General features: G+C 35.7%; 1 long non-coding RNA gene across 1 annotated transcript in view; it reads right to left on the reverse strand.

Annotated features, from left to right (window-relative positions):
- LOC141729046 (uncharacterized) overlaps window positions 1–17,488 on the reverse strand; it is a 74,745-nt gene that overhangs the window by 16,164 nt on the left and 41,093 nt on the right. The window lies entirely within an intron of this gene.

Raw genomic sequence — 17,488 nt, forward strand, 5'->3', positions numbered from 1 at the left:
CAAACAGCCTTACAATTGATTAATATTCCCAAATACTCCTCCCTGTTGCCATCTGATAAGATCTTTCATATTTTTGCATGTGTTTCCTATGTCTAGAACATGAAGAAATCAGCTTACACATTTCAGAGAGATTTTTTTTTTAGAATGGGAAGACAATAAGTAATTAATATGCATAATTTATGCAAAAGAGTATAATTTCTTTGTAAAAAGCTAGATCAAGATCTAGTTCTGTATATTTTATGGGCTTGCTGAGACTTTATATAAATGTTACTGAAGCTAAAATTGAAATCAGAGTTTTATTCACATGAAACATATTCAGAAATTAAAAACATGCATTATACCAAATTTCTTATGAGAACTTGCTTCTTTATTTTTCTCTACAATTCAAATAATTTAGTGATTTACTTAGTGTAATTAGTTCTTTACAAAAATCTGAGGGGGTTTTTCAGCTGTTTACACAGTGACCCTATCCTGTCATTTTGTGATTAATTTATTCACTTACTCTTCTTTGAAAAATTAGGATGTCTAATCAAAATGTTCTTTATTAAAATTTCTCATCAATCTCCACAACTTGCAAGGCAAAAATAGTGTCCATTATTAAAGCAAAACAGAGAACATACTTTTGAAAGAAGAAATTGCTAAACTGACTTAGTGAAATAAATAGTACAACTGAAAATTTAAAGATCAACAGACTGACATGTGGTTTTAATCTTTACACATCCATCACCTACATTTGCAAATCAATTAAGAACCTCACAAATAGCCACTCCATGAGGAAGAGCTTTTTAGTTTGATAATTCATGGACTCTCTGAGTCCATCTTGTTTTAATTCTGTGGGCTATACATGTTCATAGACACCCAAATTCACACACATGTGCAAAAACATGTAAAAAATGAAAGCAATCTTTAATTGGGTAATAAGCAACAAAATTATTTACTAATTGGTTATATTACAGAAATGTGTTCGCACTGCTGTACTGTACTTAAAGTCCTTGCCAGTGATTCCAGCAGAAGCCCACTAACTAAGAACTTACTAATTTGTGATTGTATAGCTGCAGAAAAGACAGTAGCTCTGATTTGAAAATTACCATTTGTTGTAATTAGTGAATAATGCAGTCTAATTGCTTCAGATATTTTGTACATTTTGTTAAAAAAAGAGAGAGATGATTATTGCACTTGAATAAGCTTGAAAAAGAGGATATTTACACAAAAAGAAAAGCATAGCTGGCAAATACTCAGAAAAGGTTTCCTTTACTGTTCCAACAGATAATTGATTTGCAAGGAGAGCTCTGCTGCTATTCCAATTATATTTCTCTGTTTGATTTTCCAGTGAAATGGAAAGTAACAGAACTGAGTATAATTTCACCACTATAGACATATATGGGTTTTGGACTTTATCTGTCATGTGTTTGGGCTTTTTTCTTGGACCACCAGTACCTTGTCAGCACATTTTTGGGGTGTTATTGTTGTTAGATATTACCAAAGGGGGAAGGTTAGAAGAACCAGCTTGCTAGTGGTCACAGCCTGATTCACCCTTCAATTTTCATCTTGTGCACCACAAAATTTTCCCACCTACCTCTAACCCTCACAAAGGAATGGCAGCATCAAGGAGGACACAGTATTTGAATTTGTCTGGTCTTCCATTTCCAGCAAGAGATGAAGATGCCTTTGAAGATATAAACATTTCTTGGGCTTATACTGAAAAACTGGGAAAGAAAAATGCCACAAATACAAATGTTTTCTAGAGTAGAAAACATTTGATGCCTAATTTTTCTGTCTTTAGAGGTATGTTGAATTATACAAGCAAAGCTGTGAGGGAAAAGTAAATTATTATTCAGAAGAAAACATGTGAAAAAGTAGTTTCAGAGCATGACTAGGTTTTTGAGGACTGCTTAGTTTCCTGGGAGACCTTCATGGTAGGCTTAAGGAATTGAGGGCCATATACACTTGTATATCATTCTTCCAAACAGGTCAACAGACATCTTAAGAGCCAGTTCAGATAGCTCAGATATGACTAGTGAGGTAACTTGAGGAAAATATGTACATCATTTACCTTTGTCATTTACACTTAAGAATAAATAAAGGACTCTGGCATGTGTACCTTCAGCAAATTATGTCCTACTATCAGATTTCAAGCGTCACTCTAATGTCCAAGCAAAACTATTTGCGTCAACATGTTACCCCTTCCTGCAGTGGGTGAGTTCTGCCCTCAGTGCTGTTTTGTACACAAGGATGTCACAGCTGGGATGTTAGACCTTTGCCTTGTATCTAATGTGGAAATAAATACTCAAGTTCCATCATTTATTTAAATAGAAACTTTTTATTGTCAGTTAGTGTCTGTGTCTCTTCCTAAAAATCTATATAATCATCAATTCTTAAGACAAAATCCTCAGGTTCTGGTTACTTAAAAATTTTAAAACCAACCCCAACACCCTTTGTGCATTTAATAATTTTTTTATAGTGTCTGTGGGTGTATAAGACCTGTTAATCAACATGCTGATGTAGCATGGTTCAGTGTTTTCCTGCCTTTTCTGAAATAACAGTGATATAATTTAAAGTGTCACCATTAATCCACATTAAGCTGCTCTGCACCCTTTCCATTCTTAACTTCAGGAGAACAGACCAAAAGTCCATCAGTCTGGCACGTTGCCACTCTGAGCAATGCCTAACAATGGCTTCAAAGGATGCTGTGAAATCCTCAGAGTGAACCTTGCTCCATAGACTGTTTCATGAAGGGGATGAGAAGACAGAAATTCTGTTTCAGTCCAAGTGGCAGCTGTTTTATATCCTAAATCTCCCAGTTAAAGCTAACCTGACTTTAAAATACTTCTGATTTTAATACATTTATCTTTATCTATACCTGTAAAATAACAAGCAAGATAGTATTTAAAAATGATCATAGGAGAGCACCTTCACACTCTAGCAAATGCAGAGTGTAAATCTCACTCATTCAGAGGGAATTTCTGCTAGATCTTTTTTTACTTATTTCATAGAGGGTAATTCAAGGATTTCAGATAGTTCCTGAAAACTATATTTCTGACAAACAGCATGCAATATTTCATTATAAAATACACTCACACCATCACAAACCCAGCAACCCCTCAAAGCCAGTATTGTTTTTCACCTTTACATTTTGCAAAGGGACACCAGAGGGTTAAAAACAAAATTTTAAAAAAATTAAATTGCTTTTGAGCTAAGCACTTGTATGCCAAGTCTCAGCATGGAAGGAATTTTAGCTGCTGAGCAACCTCATACAATAGTGCTTTAGAATAGAAATGCCAAAGAACAGACCCTTAACTACAGTATTGTAGCTCTGGTATGGGTGCCACTGTGATGAAAGTACTCTGATATAAAAGTGTCTGCCATGAAAATAAAGACAGAGAGACGGCTTTGTAGGTGGAACTTGGGTTCTTTTATGTAAAGACTGACCCAGGCAGTCAGAAGGGGAGAGTAAGAGGGCAAGGACCCCATTATGTGGGCACGTAGCTGCCTGAGCAGAGAGTCAGGGAAAGAGTGTTGTGCAAAAAGGGAATAATTCTAGCATCATTTCCCACACCTGTGGTAATATTAATGATTTTTTTACAGTTTTTCTGTTTGTTTGTTTCATTGATTTGTTTTTTGGAGTTGGATTATTGGGAATTTTTTTTGCCTAAGATCAGAATAAGGTTATTTGCATCATTTTAAAACCTCTCAGGCTTCATGCAAAATCTTTAGTGTAGTAGTTTTAGAAGTAATATAGGTCTTAGCCTAGTAAAAGGCGACTGAAAAGCATGATGTTTTAATAAAGACATGTCCTTTGTCCTTGAGCAGTGCAGATGATGTCACATCAGCCTCATGAATGTATGTAGAATTACCTACTTAAAGAACTTATGTGGAAATACTTGTGGCTCTCATGGAAAAGGGAGGTTTTAAGAAGATTACAGACCTAATGAAGAGAAACTTCAGATGTTAGATAAAACAGTGACTTTAAAGAGAAAGACTTTAAGATTAGCTGAACCACTCACCATTTATTTTCAAATATTTTTTTAGATGAGATCTGTTCAGTTAAAAAGCAGTTTAAAAGGGAAAGAAGCAGCAACCACTAAAGTTCTGCTCTGCTCTATTTAGAGTAATTATAGTGGCATTTGAATTATTAATGAATATTTCAAACTTAAGTATTCTGGCTTACATACAAAACTATTTTTTAAAAATATCATATAAGAAAAGATGACTATATTAGCAAAGTAGTAATGGTATTTCTTGCAAAACCTCTGTTGAGGTATTGAAAAAAGAAGAAATTGGGTAAGTCAAATCTTCTGTGTCTTTTTTTTAAAGGGGAAAGAGAATGAAAATTCTTGCTTAGAGTTGAAGAACTTTTAAAACAGAAATTCATACCAACTGCTGAATATTTCCTTTTGTTGTTATTGCCAGGTTTGTCACTGAGAGCAAGCCAACTTCCTATGAATTCAGAAAATTATTTGTGTCAATGTGTGCTGTATTGCCAAAGAACAGCGAACCTATAAAACATCATCTGTGATTATTTATGAATACATGAATGTACTTGGTTTTTATGGGGCTTGGTACAGTATGGCTTTGAAATAGAAGGCTCATGCCTGAACTAAAGCAAATAAATGAGAATCCGTGCAATTCCACTGACTGTTGATAGTTCCTCTCTAGTAACACCAGCAATTATATTAAGATTTTGCTAGTCTTCTGTAAGAACTAGAAGCTAATATTGTGGGCAAGAAATTATTCAATCCATGAAGGCTAAAGGCTAGACAATATTTTATCTTTGACAACTTCTTTTCCCTCCCAGTTTTTATCTTGCAAAAATTACATGATCTGATTTTAATTTGTTTCTTGATGCTCTTTTAGGACCAAGAGATATTTAGGCTCATCCAGAGTGTCAGTATCTGAAGCAGCAGTGGTTCTTCTAGCTGCAAATGTATATATATTAACCACTTTAATTTTTACTGGGTGGAGTCTATATTTTGCCACTTGAGGGCATCCTGTCATAATGTTCCATTACAAAGACTCATATCTAAATTTTCATAAAAATAATGGATTTCTGCCAAAACAGTGATATTTTTCAAAAGTGCTGATCAAGCATTTGAAATGATAATTTGCCACACTAAACAGCCATTTCTAAGGCCATAGATCAAAGTGGACTCTATTTCAGGAAATGCTAAGTCAACAAAGAAGGATAAGTAGCACAGATGCAAGTAGATAGAATTTGCTTGGCAAGCACCAATGTAGACTTCACAAATGTGTAGAAGTTTTGACAAAATTCAGTTAGAAAAGCTAGACAATTGGACCCATGCTTGCATGCACGGACAACAATTGGATTTACCCCTCTTTTTTGGTGAATCATATATAATTTAGCTTTAGTGAGAATGATGGCAAGGGTTTCAAACTGGAAAAGACAGCAGGCTGAGAGAATGCAATACAAGAAAAAACTTCATTTAGTCAGTGACCCTGTACTTTGGTAAGTGTAGATGTATGACAATTACACATAAAATGCCAACATTCCAATGCCAATGTTTAAGGTGTAACAATGGTTTGACCAAATTTTACAGTAGCTATCACATTCAGACCATATCATCAAGTGTTCTATTAATCAATAATAGTATAGTTGTATCATTGTGCAGATTTATACTAAAAGCATCACAGTAAATTTTTTGCTGTTTTTTTTCTTAAATTTTTGGTCATTTACCTATGTGAAAGAATCCATTTTAACATACAAAGTTATGTACAAAACTTTCTATTCTTTATGTCTTTATTATATTTGACGTTGATGCTCTCATGCCACATTTACTTTGTGCTGGGCTAGAAGTTTTGAAACTTAGGGTCACACAAGTTGCAGTCACCAGCAGTAACAGATCCTAGCCATGAATTTACTAGCCTTGGTGGCAAAGCAATGGAACATGTCACATTTATTTTTCCTCTCTGCAACAGCTTCCTTCATGCTGAATAAGGTGCACTGATTATGAGCTGTGTCAGTGTAAGATTTCCTCTTTCCATACTTGGCTCTCAGTCAGCCTTTTTTCTCTTCCACCTTATAACTTTTCTCCACCTAGTTCAGAAACCACATGCTGTCCCTTTATTAACCTGCCATTTAATCAGCCCTTCTCACTAAGCCCATAAACACAACCCTCACAATAAAACTTTATGTGCAAGAAATGTGCTTCCATTTAACAGCCAGTTTAACCTCTCCAGTCTTTCGTTTTTCTTTTCCCCTTCAAACAATACTCACATGGGGAAGGAGACTTATTCACACTCTTTTCCACATGTTCCTTTCATTTCTAATCACAGTGCTCAACTGACTGAAGTCCTCCCAAGGAGGATCTCAGACTGCTGTTTTATTCTGTATCCTTCAAACCACCCAACTTCTTCCCAGTCTCCCCATCAAAACCCTGACCCACAGCTGTACATTGGCTGCTCTCTTTTGCTGTGGTCTGTTCCATATTTCTAATGTTCCCATAGCAAAAGGATTTGGGAGAGCTGCCGCCTTCAGATTTCCACATAAGTGAAGCCACCACAGTATTGCCAATGCAGGTGTGAGCATAAGCCATTGTCAAGTTCCCATTTTCCACTGTGAAATGCCTCTGACCTCCACACTCTGCCAGGGAGTGGAAGTGGGCTTGCAGCTCCACCACCCTACTGCATCATTCATTGCCCACTTTTGTCTTTTTCTGTTCCTGTGCCTCGTCCTAACTGTGGAGGACAGGGTGCAAATGATGTTATGGAGTTTCAAGTCGACACCTATTGTTTAGATTAGGCCTTGCAATCCATTTCTTTAGATCTTGTCCCATGAGGTCATCCACGAAGTCTAGTTTTCTTTTTCTCTTTTTCCTGCATTTTATCATCATGCACAGAGGCAGAGCTTTAATACTGATTTCTTCTTGCTTCACAGATGTCATCTGTAAATTAGCAAACATTGGTGTTCTGTCTGACTCTTGTAGTAGTAGGCTTATCTGACAGCAACCCTAAATCCATGCTCAAAAAGATGTATTTTATCTTGAGCATCCTGTCAATACCACAAGGGGGAAAGCCCCATACTATTTTATGATATTGCAATAACCTAGGTTATTGTAGGCTTCCTGTTGCTTCCTTAGGTTCAGAACTGTGATGTGCCTCAGATTTTTTTTTGAGGAGTTGGAAATCCATTGATACTGAACATTATGTTCAAAATCCATATTATTTATATGCAAGGTCAAGATCAGTCTTGGCAGGAACATGCGTGTTTGTAAAATAATAAATATATTTTTTCTTCACCTGTTAGCTCAAGCAGAGTCTGAAGATTTTAGGTGGAAACAACATGAAGCATTCCGTGTTAAATTGTAGAAAAAGATGGTTTTGTTTTGGTATATAATTTGCAGATATTTCCTGAAGAAAGACAGTCGAGTACTTAATAAACTGAAGCTGCAACCTTATTATATGAGTTCAGAAGCATCACTATTTTTCATTCAACACTTTGCTTTTGGTTTGTATGTAGTCAAAAACTTTTGAAGTCAAAAACTCCTTAAAATACTGTCTTTGCTTCTAGAAATATATTAACTCCCTGTAATTATGAGTAGTAATAAATAGCAGCTGACTTTATTTACTAAGGTAAATAAAGTATCTTTATTTACCTTAGTAAATACAGGTAAATTCAGTAATTTAGTAATTTAGTACTGTATTCAGCAATTTTCCAAACTAACAACTCTTCAATACTAGATTTATTTGATTGCTCAAAACAATTTTTGCTAAGTATTTTGGTTTTTACCTTTTAAATTATTAGAAGTGGCAAGAATACTAGCAGAAGTGAATGTACTTTGTCAGGAAGTTTTTGTTTTGGTTTAGTTTCGTCTCCCTGTTATCATGACTATTTAACCTGCCACTTCTTTCCCAGATCTGAAAACAATATCTGCTCTAGGGTGTCTCAGACAAGTTCATTCACCTACATTATGACTTGCCTAGATTTTGTATTTTGCAAGTGACAGGCTTAGAGAAAACAATTAGATTTCTATTCAAAATCTGGAAAATTATGCAAATTATTGAAAGTTAAAACCAGGAAGATGTTCTGTTGGAAAAAAAAATTAACCTTCACTGTTAGTCAGTGATTTGCTGCCAGTGATAAAGAGAAATTTAGACCCAGTTTTATATGCCTATCTAGAGCACTAGAGTCTGACTCATTCCAAGGTATGAATAAATACATCCAAATACTTGCAAAAGACCAGAATCTCATAGGAGAACATCTTTCAAGAAAAAAAATTAAGCACAGTTTTTACAGCAGCAAAAAAGAAATCTGAAAATAATGAGTTAATGATTAACAATTCTTTTTTCCTTTAGAAAAAGGTTTGTCCAGCCCATTTGAAACTCATCTAAGATTTTGCATAAAGGATATTTTCTCAAGCATCTTAAAAAATTTCAAAATTGGCACTGGGGAATAGATTCAACTCCATCCAAGTAACAAGTTGCTCATTCTCCATGAAATGAAATGAATGCCATGGCTTTTTTAAGTGGCATAGGGGAGTGATTTATTATGAAAAGAGAAGTAGAAATAATTCTGGAATCCAGATAACACCTTTGTTAATAAATACATCACTGCACATGAGCTCTCAGAATTCATTTCCACCTGAAAAATTGTACCTCTCATGTTTACATATACTCTATTTCTAAAAAATGTTTCTTCTCTTTAAAAAGAATTTATGTTCTGCTGAGACACTGGCATAATGTGTCTTTTGGAATTTGGGGTCACGTCTGTGAAGTCAATATCAGCCTATCATCAGGAACAAGAGCAGGGACACCTGCTTCCCTGCTTCCAGCTATGTAATCCTGAGGTCTTTAAGAACTGAGCAAATAATGTCAAGTTATTCCACATATTGTGAAGAAAAAATCATGATCATAAACATGTGCTTAAATTTAAATGCAGATAGTCCTACTATCTGTGGGATAAAATCCACTGATGGAATTAAATGCGACTGTACTTACAGATTTGGACTGCAAGTGATGAAAATTTGCTGAGAAGATGGTAAGATTAAACTTCACATTAATTTTCAATTTATACTGCCATGTGAGTCTTCAGACTTTTTGTTGAGTAAAAATGTTTTCCACCCTACTCCCATTGCCTGAAATTGGTACCCTGAGAGGCTCTGTTCTGTCATGTACTTCATCTTACCCTGGAAATGGGATTGAGGTGTGAAAAGGTTCGTACATACTTGAGATCTCTTCCTGCAACAATGTGGATTCACCAGTATTCACCAGGGCACTCCAGAGTGGCATTAATTGGTTCAGAAACAAAAGGGTCAGCTGCCAAATATGATATAGTAATGGTTCTTGCATATATTTTCACTCACTGCTGACATATGACCTCCTCTTGTATTACTACAAAGGCCCATAATTAAAGAAAAATAAGACGACGAATCAAAAGCAACATTTGGTTTGCACTGCTGGTCACAGCATGCAGCTCTATGGCTATGCTGTAGATCTCATTCAAAGATGGAAACATCACTGTAGGCCATGCTTGGATTTGAATGTCTTACTTTTTCTTTTCTTACTTTTATACTTGGCTAAAACTCTAAACAGACAAGTTTACAAATGGTATTTTATTAGTCCATGGCTATTTATTGATACTAGATACTAGAGTCTATCTATGAAAAAGTAATTCTCACTCATTTAATGGAAATGTATATTTATAAATATTATCTCCTTCTTTTATTAGCCATTTAAAAAAGAAAGAAATGCTACAAGACAATCCCTCTTTTTGTGTGTTGGTACCCAGGTCCACACAGGTACACAATAAAGTATTAAGAGGCAGTGTCCTCTATGTTAAATTTCAAGCTCGCCTTTGTGGGGTGGTTTTGTATGCTGACACACCCCAAACTCTACTTAGCATATTGTTTTGATATTAAAATATATGATTTAAAGTATTTCTTCTTAAAGCAATGACTGCAAAAAATGGCAAATTTACAGCCACTTTCTTTGCCTATATGGATATTATCTGCTGCATTTTGTATTGCTCATCTTAATTATGAACTATATTTTTACACTATACAGCATGGAGTACAGTGTCATTTTGTTGATATCAGAAATTGATCAGGAATTTTTCTAAACACACTTATATCTTCTGGAAAAACATACAGCTTTGAAAAAAGTGGATGTCTGCCCTCTGTTGAAAATTTCTCCTGGGCAGGGCAACATGACTTGTGAAAACTGTCATATCAAGAGACAGAACCGTCTCTTTCTATCCAGGCATTATGGTCTCTGAAGATTTCATTAGAGAATGGCATTGAAATGATACATGGTTTCAAAAAGGTCACTTAACTGCAAGATCATTGATCTGCTGGTCTTCTTTAACATAATACTTTTTCTAAATCATATACAAATAAAATTTTGTATATTCCGTACCAGAATTACAGAATGACCGAATATGCAGAGATGGAAGGGACCCAGAAGCATCATTGAACTCTGATCCTGGCCCAGCACAGTACAGCCCCAATAGTCACACCAGGGGCCAGAGAGCATTTCCAATGTTTGAACTCTGTCAGGCTGGTGCTGTGACCACCACCCTGGGGGCCCTGTTCCAGTGCCCAGCCACCCTCTGGGCAAAGAATCTTTGTCTAATATTCAAAATAAACCTCCCATATCACAGCTTCATACCATTCCCACAGGTCCTGTCCCTGGTACCCACAGAGAGGAGATCAGTGCCTGCCCTTCCTCTTCCCTTCACAAGGAAGTTACAGACTGTGATGAGGTGTAGCCTCAATCTCCTCTTCTTCTGGCTGAACTCTGGCCAAACATCTATTCTCTATATTTGTATCTCTGTAGCAACTACCGAAATCCCACCTTTTGATTTCCTAGATCTGTCCCAGATCTGCAAACATGAAGAGGACATTCTTCAGGAACCCATAAAAAGAGCTGTGCTCTGGGATGCCCTTTCTCTAAGGACAAAACATCTCTTCCATGGCAGAGATCGAGCTCTGCTCTCTCACTGTAGGACCAGGAGCGACTGAGGAAATTAATCCAGAGTTGTCCCAGATCCAATGGCTAAGCCTGGGAAAAAAAAGGCTTTGGATGACCTAATTGTGGTCTTCCAATGCCTGAAGATTGCCTCCAAGAAACACAGACTTTTTACAAGGGCGTGTAGTGATAGGACAAGGGGCAATGGCTTTAAGCTGAAAGAGAGTAGGTTTAAATTAGATATTAGCAACAAATTCATTACTGTGGAGGTGGTGAAGCACTGGGCATCCCCATCAGTGTTTAATGGCAAGCTGAAAGGAGATTGAGAGACCTGGTCTAGTGGAAAGTGTCCTTGGCACTGAAAAGGGGTTGGAACTAGATTATCTTTAAAGTCTCTTCCAAACCAAGCCATTCTATGGTTCTATGATTCATAATTCCATGACCCTGCTTTTGCCTTCACCATGGTTTGACATAATCCTTTCTTTACACTTCACCATTTGCCCATTCATTTCTGCTGTGGTAAAAGCATTGTAATCAGATTATGATCACAGTGAATCCTTCTACAGGGTTCCACATGAACTGGAAAAATAAAAGATAAATAAGATGAATAATACATTTCAAACTGTTGTGTATGTGAGCAAAAATTGTTTACTCCTTTTCCCTTTCCAGATTAAAAAAAATATATATGCAGCACATTTACAGGCTGTTATATTAAAAATAATTTGAGTCTACTTGCTCTTTTCTGAAGGGAAATATTTTTTAAATTGTTTTCATTTACTTATTAAGGTAGAACAAAAAAAATTTCTACTGCATCCATATAGGAGAAAAATGAAGTTGCTACAAGGTCACAGAGTATAGAAAACTAACACATTTTGGCCATGTGAAATAGAGCTATTTTCTGGATTTGGACACAGGCAGTCAACACTAGACCCTTCTTTAATTCCTAACGTTTCTGCTTAGAGTACTTTCTGTCTTGAAGAATAATTAGAAATTAAAGAGTGATAAACCACCTATGTTTTTAGTACTTTTAGAGTAAACATCTTTGCTATTAAAGAAGACTTATTTTCTTCATTATGCCTCATAAGTGATAGTTTAGTGAACAAAACCCCACTCTGCTAACCATTGATTCCATGCTATATTCTATTAGGAAATTCAATTAATTATGTATCTGTTAATATATGTCAAAATGTTGAACCTGGTTTTGACAAAGAATCTTCCTAGTTCCTATTTTGTTTCTAACATTTCCCTCATTTTGCCCTCTGGAATTAAATAGAACTGAAAGACAATGAACACAAAACTAACTGCAAGAGAGCTAATATAAAACTGATTAAAGTGAATTTTATGTATAATTCACCTGTACCAGAAGATGCTATTGAGGATAGTAATGTAACAGATTAGAGGAAATGAAAAGGTATGTGGAAGAATAAAAAGAAAATTCTCAAATGTATCTGAAAAGACTGAAAAATTTTACGAACACTTGCAGTGCTGTGAAACCACTTTGTGAAAAGACAGTTTCATTTTTCATATGAAATCTGAAAGTCTTGGGTGATGGTTTGCTGTGCTAGCCTTTCATGCTGTCATGTGGCTCCATACCCGCATTATGCTAAATACTAGAAAATCAAAAGTTTTTCAGAAAAAACAATGCTTTACTGTCACAGTTTTGTAGTGATAACTGCCATTGATTTTGGGGGGGAAAAAAAAAGAAAACACCCAAAAATACTGTCTTTAGTAGTTACAAATCAGGAAATTGATAGAGATAAATATATATCCTTGTGCTGTGCTCATAAAATGTAGTTATAATTCAAACACCACTGGAAAACAACCATGCAAGTTAGTTTAATTTGCTAAATTATGCTTTCTGAGAACACCTTAAGTTAGATTTGTGTTGAGAGGAGACTGTTCACACACTTGGAATGAAAATTAATTTTGGATCAGAAAGTGAATCAGTTGTTTTCTATTTTTATATCAGTAAAGCAGGTCATGTTTCACACCACCAGCTTTACTGTAAAACAGAGCTCATTGCAGGCTAAAATAGAAATTACAGTGGATGTGGTTTTTTAGTTTTTGTCTGGGAGATTTCAGTACTATTCCTCTCTTTACACACTGTGCCCTGTGCTCTTTCTGGAGTTCTGAGGTGAGAAAGACCTTTGCAGAGATGATGGTTCACAGAACTTCAGATATACCTGAATTTGATACATGATGCACCTCAGTCCTCCTCTGCTATTGAACTCAATGAAACAGCTTTTACCATTCCCAAACATTTGGGGTGCTGTGTTTCAAACCACTGTCTTCAGTCTCACATATTTTATTCCCAAATGTTTAAGCTCCTCATGGCAACTGCTACATCAATCTATTTTTTGCAAGATACTCAGGAGCCCTTGCATCATTATAATGTGCATAAAAAATTAACAGAACTTACTTCCCCACAGTTTCATTTCTCCTTGATACTTTGTCTTCCTCCCCATTTATCCTCAATTGTGTTTTCATTCCAAAGTTTCTCCTCCTTAGAAGTTCCTGGTCCTGGGAACTTCAGACCAGTTCTCCCTTCTGCTTAGCCCCACACAGCATCCTGTGATAGCTCCCACACCACGGTGGATGGAGAAGCCTCTTCTCTGACCATATCCACAAACATTTCTAGCTACTTTCAACTCATTGCTTTTAGTAAAAATAGGGTGGGATTTTTTTTTCTCTATTAACCACTGTTGTGGAAATTATTATTGTAGTGTTATTGTAATAAAAAGAGTATGGGAAAAAGAATTTTAAAGAACCTGAAGTGAATTCTAGAGTTGGATTCACAAATTCAGTCTCACTTTGTGGTTCCTTTTAAATTCTGTTAAAGTACAGTTATCATAAACTGTACTGATTTGCCAGTCATGAATCTGCAGGGGATCAAGTATAATCTAAGGTATAATATTACAAAGTATAATTTGCTTTTAAAATATATATTTTTTATTTATTAAAATGAACATATGAAGCGCATACCAAGTGACTTTGATGTAATCTTTTCAGATATAGGTCTTTGATTTTAGCAGTTACAGAAAATAGAGAGTAATATCAGAAGTTAAATTTTATATTCATCTGTCACAGGTAATCTATGATGTTTTTCTGAATCATATACCATGAAAAGTAATGAAGTGTAAAATTTGCTTGAGACAAATTTCACACCAAGTACATAAAATAAAAGCATCATGAAAGTGTGAGGTTTATTTATTAGTTGAAAGGTGAGCATTTAAAATATATTTTTAATGGTTCTTTTGCTGAAATCCAGCAATTTTTAAACATGTTTTCTCCAGAAATCTAGTAATCTCACATATCTAATACAGAAATTTTAAGCAAAAGTCTGGGTTTCTAATACAGTCAGAGCAGGGAAAGCAAGACAAAACGCAAAGCTTTTACAGATACAACTAAGTCTACTATAGGACCTATCAAATCTCAGAAAAATTTAACAAAAACTCTTTGTGAAGTCCATGTCAACTTGGAAAAGATTCCTGATTAATAATTTCTATCAATCAAATTTCAGACTGTTTTTTTGGAACTGCTTCAAATTTCCTGTCCAAAAAAATTGTATAACTACCTAATTTTATAACAGAAAGCAAACAGACTCAAAGCTTACATGAAACAGCCAAACTCATCCCAAATAGCTCATCCAAAACAATGTTCTTTGAATACAGCCACTTGCAAAATATTATATATAAACATTTTATCCTTCTTTTGGACACTTTTTCGTAAATCACTTTTTTTTAAATGGGACTGAAAATTCGTTTCCTAAACCTCTCATTTCCTCTTCATCCCTCCAGCTTCAGTAAAGTGAAAAACCTACAAGCAGATTTTTCGTTGAACTGATTAGCACAAGATTTTCACCCAAGAGGGTGGTCGCTCTCTCATGCCACTAGGACCAGTATTTTGCTCTGTGCCAAAACCAGTGGCAAAACCTGATGCTCTGGCCAATGTAGCACTGGGCATTCTGGTTACCATAGGGAATTTCTTTTTTTAAATTATGAAATTTGCATGCAGTCTAAATTTGAGGTAGCCCCTCAAATTTTGGATTACTAGAATAATAAAATAGCTTGTGTTGGAGAAGACCTTAAATTTCACCTAGCTCCAGCTATGCACAAGGACACCATCTGTCAGACAAGGTTGCTCATAGCACCATACAACCTGGCTTTGAATAATTCCATGGATGGAGCTCCCACAGCTTCTCTGGGCAACCTGTTCTGGTGTCTTACTGCTCTCATAATGAAGAATTTCTTCCTAATATGTGATCCAAACCTCATGTCTTTCTGTTTAAAGCCATTGCCCCTTGTCCTGTCATCACATGCCCTTGTAAAAAGCTCCTCTCTGGGTCTCTTGCAGGGCACCTCAGGAACTGGAAGGTGCTGTAAGGTTTTCCTGGGACCTTCTTTTCTCCAGCCTGAACAACCCCAGCTGTCTCAGCCTGTCTTCAGAGGTGCTCCAGCCTTGCTCTGATAATTTTTGTTGTGAGATCAGACCTGAACGATGTCTTACTATCCTGTGAGTGAAAAAATGTCAAAGGTTCTTCCAGGCTTTGCTGGGAAGGAGAACTTTGGCAGATGTCCAGCCTACCATTTGGCCTCTTGTCAGCTCCATGGTAGCAGCCCTCTGTGTGCAAGAGCTAGGGATAATGGTCTGTTTAGACAACATGCTGACTGTGGTACAGAACAGAAACTGTTAGCTACACAAGCTGATTTGGTAAAAACAATTCTCAAGAGCCAGAGTGGCTGAAAAATTACCAGGAATCAAATCTGGCTGCTGCCCAGGAAACAGAAGTTTGTTGGATTTGCAGTCCTGATGTCTCTGCTTCAGAGGCTTTTAAACCTTTCCAGAGTGTATCAGAGAATGTATTTGGAAAGTGTCATGGCTACAGGGAGAGAACCATCTACTCTTGGGGGACAGTTTATGTCAGTGTAATTAAATTTAGAAATGTAAAATGCATATTAGGCCATTCTAGCCATCTTGTCACAGAGGAAACGAAAGCACTATGATCTGAACATAATTTGTTTCCTTCCTCATCTTCTTGCAATATCTCAGAGAAAGTTGTCACTTCTTTGGAAGGCAATTCTATAGCCTTGTTAAAAGGTTTTTGCATATGAAAATTAGTTTTCAATCTCTTGTACTGCTGGTTATGTACAAATACAGGGTATTCTCTGTCCTCACATTGGTTACTTCAAATTTAGGTCAGTGAAGAAAACCTCTCTACCTATATTTTTATTTTCTCTTTTTGGCAATAAAAATAAGTTAATTATTCAGTGAAAAATTAAATTCTTACTTCAGAAAATATTTTCTACATCTTTCTAGCAAAAGGAGAAGTAAAACTGATAAAAAAACCAAAAGTCTTTTGCCATTTTAATTTTTTGTGTGCTTTTAGAACAAAATGTATTTCTTCATGAAAATAACTCACTTTAAGGATTCCTCTTCTCAATAAAAACTTTTATTTGGAAAATCAACAGATGACCTTAAGAATTGAAAGATATTTAATTGCCATATAACTTGTATTAGAACATGTCAGTATTCTGTATTTTCTCATTATCTCTCTTCATGGCAGTTTTGGTGCCTTCCATAACTAAAGAAATAGTGAAATTTAAAAAAAAAAAAGTCACTTTCCATGCAATAACTGCATTATGTCCCACATTGAGAGAAAGTTTTTCAAGGAACAGTTCCTGCTATCACATTGCTCTCTGGATATATATCATTGGACCGTCCAAGGTTCGTAATGTTTTCTGTCCATAAAATTTGCATTCCCACAAATAAATCTGTAGTACCAGAGTAAAATGGTTTTTAAATGCAGTTTTCATAGTACTTAAAGAGTGACAGAGAAGAAAAATCCATGGCTTGTTTTGTCCATGAACACATGACCTTGTTTTGTTCATTTTGATCCATGAAGTATTTTTAATGTTAAATCTGACTGTTTCTTTTAAATGACATAACTTCATTTAAAAGCTTTGCCAAACAGGAACCAGAACAAGACATGTCTCTGGACTCAGGGTGTTGGCATCCACAGAGGACCTGAAAAGATGTAGGGAGATTTAGGGAGCTGAGGCAAGGAGACAATGGCCATCTTCTCACATGATAAAAATTTGACAAATGGGTTCTTGATAAAAATATTTTAAATTTAAGAAGTTGGAAAAAGGTTAAAAAAGGGTGAAGCAAGTAGCAAATTCCAGAAACATGAGCTGAAACTAATGTACGCATTCAAGCATTTTTCAGTCCTATCCAATCTAGTGTAAATAAACCAAAAGTAAGAGTATATGAATGTTTGTGGAATGAAAATTAGGTATTAAAAATTGGACATCAATGGTGTTGCATAAATCCTTTTACATCCATGTAAATTCTTAAAACATTCTATTAGAACAGCAGATATGCAGAGATTTTTTAGATTAAATGCACTACAGATGTGGCTGCAGTAATTTCACAGTTTAAGCCTTGGGCATATGGAATTTAAAACAGAACTTCATCACTAAAACATTACACATTCAGTTCTTTCTTCACTGAAAAAGCCATGAAGTAGGTACATTAACTCCAAACAATCATTACTTTAGCACAGTACTTC

The sequence above is a fragment of the Zonotrichia albicollis genome, chromosome 5, assembly GCF_047830755.1.
Source record: "Zonotrichia albicollis isolate bZonAlb1 chromosome 5, bZonAlb1.hap1, whole genome shotgun sequence".
In the NCBI taxonomy this organism is placed as follows: domain Eukaryota; kingdom Metazoa; phylum Chordata; class Aves; order Passeriformes; family Passerellidae; genus Zonotrichia; species Zonotrichia albicollis.